This window comes from Engraulis encrasicolus, chromosome 15 (assembly GCF_034702125.1).
Source record: "Engraulis encrasicolus isolate BLACKSEA-1 chromosome 15, IST_EnEncr_1.0, whole genome shotgun sequence".
Lineage (NCBI taxonomy): Eukaryota > Metazoa > Chordata > Actinopteri > Clupeiformes > Engraulidae > Engraulis > Engraulis encrasicolus.
Window position 1 is genome coordinate 18,209,758 of NC_085871.1, and position 7,500 is coordinate 18,217,257.

Here is a 7,500-nt window from a genome sequence, read left to right on the forward strand (position 1 = left end):
CTAAATATCTCAGCCTCTGATGCATATAAAACATTAAATAAGTTGCATTCAAACCCTAAGACCCTCATCTTGAATTAGAATGTGTTCAATCAGCTGTAAGATACCCACATTTTTATCTAAAAAGCTAAAATCTCAAGAGCCTGAATCCTGAATATGTGTCTCCAGGCACCAAAGGTCAAACAACATATTCGAGTCATCAGGCTAAAATGGGTTAAATGGTGACGATCAAAACAGAAGACACAAAAGTGGTGTCTGGTCGTCGATTTTTTTATGCCTTCTACACAAGGACTATTGCGAGTGGAAACGACAAAATATTTTCTTTTACACAGCAACCTACCCAATTTGCTTTTACTTTGCCAGGCGCGTACGTGTAAGTGAAGAGCGGAACAGGAGATGCCTGGGAGGGAGAGAAGGGGTAGGATTGGGAAATGACTCAAACACATGCAATGGCATTTACAATACACTGTAATAAATTCACTGCAAACGCACATTACAATACAATGCAATGCAAACACACTTTACAGTACATTACATTACATTTACAGTGAGTCCAATATGTATTTGATCCCTTGCCGATTTTGCCGGTTTTCCCACTATATTTTAATTTATTTGTATTTAATTGAGGCAAATAAGTATTTGACCCCCCTAGCTAAAGAAGATAAAGTGCTTTGTGGCAAAGTCCTAGTTGTCTAGCACTGAGGTCAGATGCTTCTTTTAGTTGATGACAATGTTTGTGCATACAAAGTGCACATAGTGCAACTATTTTTGCCCATTTTTCTTTGCACATTATCTCCAAAACATGAATAGTTTGTGGTTGTAGCTTGGTAAATATGAGGTTCAGTTCTCTCCATAGAATTACTATAGGGTTAATATTTGGAGACTGTCTAGGCCACTTCACGACTTTAATATGCTTCTTATTGAGCCACTCCTTCGTTGCTTTGACTGTATGTTGTGTATTATTGTCATGTTGGGAGATCCAAAAATGGCCCACCCTTCAGTGTAGTGAGGGAGGGAAGGACGTTTGCACTCAGGATTGCACATTACATGTCTCCCTCCATCCATTCGTTGACGATGTGAGGTTGTCCTGTGCCTTGGCCAGACAAACACCCTCAAACCATAATGATACCACTTTCATGCATGATGGTGAGGAGGGTGTTCTTGGGATCACAGACAGCAGTACTCTTTCTCAAAACACATTGAATTGTGATAATGCCAAACAGCTTGATTTTGGTTTCATCTGACTACAGCACCTCCTTATCATATCCTAAACCAGTCTGATGTCCGTTGGCAAACCTCAGGTGGGACTGCACAGGTTCCTTCTGAAGAAGAGGTACTATGTGAGCACTACAGGATTTTAAACCTCTGTGGCATTAATTGCTACCGGTAGTTTTCTCAGTGATTTTGGTCCCAGTAGCTTTGATATCATTGCCTAGTTCATCCCATACAGCTCTACGGTGATTTCTTTCTGTTCTCATGATTATCAAATCCCTACAAAAGGTCAAATCTTGTATAGAACCCCAGACAGGCTGATGGATAGTCATTTTGTATTCCTCACATTTTGGAAGAAATGCATCAACAGCTGGGACATTAATACTCAGTCTCTGTCTTGTGGCTTTGCAGCACATTTAATCTTTGTTCAGGTGTAAAATTGTGTCCCTGATATCATTTGACCACTCTTTGGTCTTTCCCATGCTGGTGAGGTTGGAGAGTGACTGATTCACTCATACTATGGACTGATTCTGCTGATTCAATGTGTCTTTTATGCATGTTAGTATGTACAGGTGTCTTTAATTCAGATGACAAGTTGATCGGAAGAGCCCATCTGGTCTGTGGGCCCGGAACTGTAATCAGTTGGCAGGGGATCAAATACTTATTTTGCTCGATGAAATGGAAATAAATTAATATATATTCTCTTCAGTTAATTTCTGGATTTTCTCTCCATATCAGAATAGATATTATCATAACATTTATTGACTGATCATGTCTTTGTTAGTAGGCAAACCAACAAAATCAGCAAGGGATCAAATACATATTGGACTCACTGTAGCTGACACTGTTATCCAAAGCAACTTGGTTATTTGTTTCAGGGCATTGGTTACAGTACTTGGAGCAGTGTGGGCTTCATGAGCCTTGCTCAAGGGCACATCAATCATTGAGGAGGTGTAGGCATAGGTCGGGTACAATTTGAAACTACCACCTAAAGAGTGGAAGACCATCTCCCTAACCACAGCGCCACTCTCAAGCTCTGTAAGGCAGCATCTCTCTGTAATTCTCTGTCGCTTAATTCCTATTAGCCGAAATAGGGTCTGTCTCAATCTTTCAAACTCTATTCTCCCTCTCTTTATTGTTATGAATAAGACATCCATCTCTCTCTCTCTCTCTCTCTCTCTCTCTCTCTCTCTCTCTCTCTCTCTCTCTCTCTCTCTCTCTGCTTTTAATCACTTTTTTGTTAAACCTTTTTTTTGTTGGTAGCTATATTGCAGTGGGGCTGTTTTCTGTTTTTAAAAATATACTGTACCGTTGATATGTAATGAAGATTGATCATATCTCTCTCTCTCTCTCTCTCTCTCTCTCTCTCTCTCTCTCATAAGAGTGTGTGATACATTTGGTGTCATTTTTTCTAAGGAAATGTTCATTTTTGGACTTAGGTACGCTAACAGAAACAAATATGTATGCACCTGTTTAAATTTCCTCATAGGCCAGGCCAAGATGGCTGTATGGAAATGCTGTAAGCTGGAAATAAATGATATGTTTAAAACTTTAGTTGAGGTGAGAATATCAGCTGTATTTGCTTATTTTCAATTGATAAATGACCTAGAGCTGTTTGCGAAAAAATGGTGTATGGATAAGGGGCTTTGGGCAGTGGGGGGCAAGAAGAGGCTGCTGTTCAGTTGGGGATAGTTAGCTTGGGGCCGTGTTGTTTCTGTTAACAAAGAATTTGTGTGTTTGAGTTGTAGGAGAGGGTTTTTTTTCTCCCTCCACATATGGTGTGTAATTATATGGCTTAAACTTGTAATCTGACCTGCTGAAAATTATACAATAAATGGGTGGTTAAAAAGTCAAAAAGTCTCTCTCTCTCTCTCTCTCTCTCTCTCTCTCTCTCTCTCTCTCTCTCTCTCTCTCTCTCTCTCTCTCTCTCTCTCTCTCTCTCTCTCTCTCTCTCTCTCTCTCTCCCTATCTATGCTTGTGCAGAGACATACCTAGATGTGTGGAGGCTGGTGAGGTTTAAAAGCCTGGAATGGTTTCTGAAAGAGGGGGTGTATGCTGGCTCAGGGTGGCGAGTAGATTATTAACGACCAGCGGTGTAATGCAACATGGCCTGTCAGAGCTGAGCCCACACCGATATAAAGCTGCACTTCGCCGCACTTACTGAGAAAAAGATATCCGTGAGGTTCTCTCTCGCGCGCGTGCGATCACTTTTAACTCAGGCTCATGCAGCCTTTTTCTCTGATACACAGCGCGCTGCATTCGTAACTCATTCCTTCTTTAAGTCACTGTCAGTTTCTTGTGTCAGCCTCTGTCTCTGTCTCTCTCTCTTTCTCTCTGTCTGTCTTGCTCTCCGAGTTTTTCTCCTGCTTTCCCACATTTTTATTCTGACTCTCCATTTCTCTCTCTCTCTCTCTCTCTCTCTCTCTCTCTCTCTCTCTCTCTCTCTCTCTCTCTCTCTCTCTCTCTCTCTCCTTTCTCCTCTCCGACTCTGGCAGGCTTGAAAGTGAGACTGACAGATAAATCTGGGGGATTCGGAAGCAAAGCAGATAATTGGCTACCTGCCTCTTTGATCGCCGCCATAGAGCTGACAGTGTGTAATCCACACACACACACACACACACACACACACACACACACACACACACACACACACACACACACACACACACACACACACACACACACACACAAGAGTAGCACAGCATTTTTATTTTAGCTTTCTTTATTCCTCCTTCTCCTCCTCTTCCTCTTCCTCCTCTTCCTTCTTCTTCTTCTTCTTCTTCTTCTTCTTCTTCTTCTTCTTCTTCTTCTTCTTCTTCTTCTTCTTCTTCTTCTTCTTCTTCTTCTTCTTCTTCTTCTTCTTCTTCTTTACTTCTCCTCACGTAAGTAAAACTGATGCTTCAGTGAGTGTGCACTATATCAAAGCCCTTGCCATAGGCTACATTCAGTATCCTACAGGCTGAGTAGTCATGTGCTGCCAGCTACATACAGTACATCCTGCCTCACAGTTGTGCTAATGTATGCTGAGAGCTGATGACCGCTTCCCTTGAATACCTGACAAGATGCTTGGTAGAGGCTGTGTGTATGTGTGTGTGCATGAGAGAGAGAGAGGGGGGGGGGAGCAGAGAGAGGGAGAGAGAGAGAAAGTGCTGTGTGTGTGGGGGGGGGGGTGTGAGAGAGAGAGTGTGCTGTGTGTACTGTGTGTGCACTACGCGTGTGTTCCTGTGTGTGTATTTGTGGTGTCTGTGTGCAGCGTCTATGTGTGTGCATGAAACAGAGAGAGACAGAGAGTATGTGTGTGCTGTGTGACTGCACTGTACATGTGTGTTCCTGTGTGCGTATTCGTGGTACTTGTGTGTGTGTGTGTGCGTGCGTGCGTGCGTGCGTGCGTGCGTGCGTGTGTGTGTGTGTGTGTGTGTGTGTGTGTGTGCATGAAAGAGAGAGGGTATGTGTGTGCAGCGTGTGTGTGCAGTGTGTGTGCAGTGTGTGTGTGTGTGTGTGTGTGTGTCTGTGTGTGTGTGTGTGTGTGTGTGTGTGTGTGTGTGTGTGTGTGTGTGTGTGTGTGTGTGTGTGTGTGTGTGTGTGTGTGTGTGTGTGTGTGTGTGTGCACCTTTATGTGTGTGTGCCTGTGTCTGTGAGGCAGATTTGCATAGCAGGATTTCCTTGTCCTTGCTGCACAGTGGCTACCCCCATATTGGGCACACGCTCCCCTGATACACCCAGAGAGAGGAGGCTGCGTCACTGTTGCTAAGCTACCCCCATCCATCCCAGACACCGGCGTTGGATGCTACAGTTTATCCCTTTTTTTAATCCCTTTTGTTTTGGGAGACACAAGGATAGAGAGAGAGAGAAAGAGAGAGAGGCTCAGAGGCGGACACATGAAACTAGCAGTGAAAGCAATGCCGGTTATGAATGCAGCGTGCTGTAGCCTATAGCCATTTGACACAGTGACAGTGGACCTGATTGTGTTATTGGTATTCAGCGGTGTGAGGTGGAGAAAAGCTCAATTCTACATTCTGCATCGCAAATAGGCAGCCCCACCCTCCCTGGCTGTGTTTCAGAGAGAGAGAGAGAGAGAGAAAGAGAGAGAGAGAGAGAAGATAAGTGAGTGTTCGTGTATAAGAGAGGGAGACAGGATGGGGAGAAAGATGGGTGTGAGAGAGGGAGGACACAGGAAAGTGGAGCAAAAAGAACATTCTCAGGGACGTAGGATGAGGAAGAGAGGAGTACCCTCATTTTTACTGCACTCATTATGCAATAACCCTCCTCTGCTTACTATACCTCTTTTTTCATGTCTCCCCCATCTCTCTCTCGCTCTCTCCCTCCCTCCCCTCTTCCCTCCACTGCTCTCTGCCTCTGTGTCTTTCTTGCCCTTGCGCTCTCTGTTTCCCAGTGCTTACTTTCTCTCTATCTCTCCATTTCTTCTTCATCTCTGTCTCTGCTGTCCCTGTCTGTCTGTCTGTCTGTCTGTCTGTCTGTCTGTCTGTCTGTCTGTCTGTCTGTCAACCTGTCTCTCTCTTTCAATCTCTCTCTCTCTCTCTCTCTCTCTCTCTCTCTCTCTCTCTCTCTCTCCTTTCTCCCCTGATTGCTCTCTGTTTGTCTCTTCTTCCATCTCTCTTTCCCCCCTTCCCTTGCTCTCTCTTTATCTGATCCTTCCTTCTTACCCCTTCCTTGCGCATACTCATACACTTACACTCTCTCTCTCTCTCTCTCTCTTTTGCCCCACCTACCACACACATAAATTCAAGGTCCCTGCACAAACAAACCAGCCAACATTGCCCTCCTCCATACTACCCCAGTTTTCAGTCACTATCCACAAAAAGACTCCACCTTCAAAAATACTGTATCCCTGGCTCTTACATGGTGCACTTCAGTGTTCATGTTTCAGTGGGTGTGGCGTATTATTTACGCACTGAAGCATAGTGCTCGAAGTCCTTTTACTCAGGTCTCATTATTATACTAATGAATTTCGATCAAAATTGTGATTGCAAATAGAAAATCCCTTTGTGACTTGTTAAGGACTTGAAAAAGAATGAGACTTGGACTTGGACTTGACTTGACTGGGGTACGACTTGGACTTGGACTTGACTTGGTCAGATGTGTCTTGACTTGTGACTTGACTCGGACTTGAGTGGAAAGACTCGAGACTTACTTGTGACTTGCACATTAGTGATTGGTCCCACCTCTGTTAGTTACGTACTGAAACATAGTGCTCGAAGTGCACAAGTGCACAAGTGGTTTGGGCATATGCTCCAAACCAGAAGATGCGGAACCAGAGAAATTAGAATAGAGGAGAAGCTTCACTCCCATTGCTTCCCATTGTAGCCAGTAAGCTTTGCAGTTCCTCTTGGATGCACACTAGGGGGCGAATGCGGGCAAGTGAAAACCACATTGACATCCATTCACTTCTGCGAGCGCCAACTAGCTACAGTATCACCAGTGAATGAACCCCCTCTGATGGAACTACAGTATTCATCGGTTTCTCTGTTTACAAACATTCTTATTTAGCGTGCGGCTCTGAGCAGTGAAATGCTAAGCGCCCAATCACGTGAGCGCGGTTTTTGAGTAAACGCACCTTCCAAACAATCGGAGACTCTTGCCAGATCCTTGTCTATTTCCGCTCAGCTTTGTGATCTCACAGGAGGGTTTGGCTTCCAGTAGAACCAATCAGGATCACTGAATTTTCCAACGCAACAGTTGCTTCAGCAACACTGGCCACTCGTATGGGAGACTCACTCATCGGCATTGATTCTGTGTTTAACTTTTAACTGTGATTTCAAATCTGTGAGTACAAAAAGTAGAAGCTCATTAAAAATGTTGAAAAAGTGTTTCCCCAATCACGTGCAAGGACACCTATGGTGCAGCTCCAGATAGATGTTGTGGAGCAAGGCGTAACCCGTTGATCTGGCGAGAGTCAGGTTGCTTCCCAGCTGGGGGTCATCCCTATGTTCACCGGGTCCTATGTTCCCCGCTAGCGGGGAACTTAGAACCCTTTTTCAAAAAATGGTTCAATGTTCCCTGCTGCTTCTAAGTAGACTGCTGTGGGTTGTTGTTGTTAGGGTTAGGCTGCCACTGTGCTTAAACTTGACATGAAATACGCATTGTAACCGTTTGTGCAAGAAATATGCATGCACAAGCATCCTGGGCCTTATCCTCTTGTCAGATACAATGCGGGGAACATAGGACCCTATTTTAGAAAAAGGGTCCTAAGTTCCCCGGTCCCCTACAAAGACCGGGGGGAACATAGGACCCGGGGAACATAGGATGCTCCCCTCAGCTGCATGCAGTGTG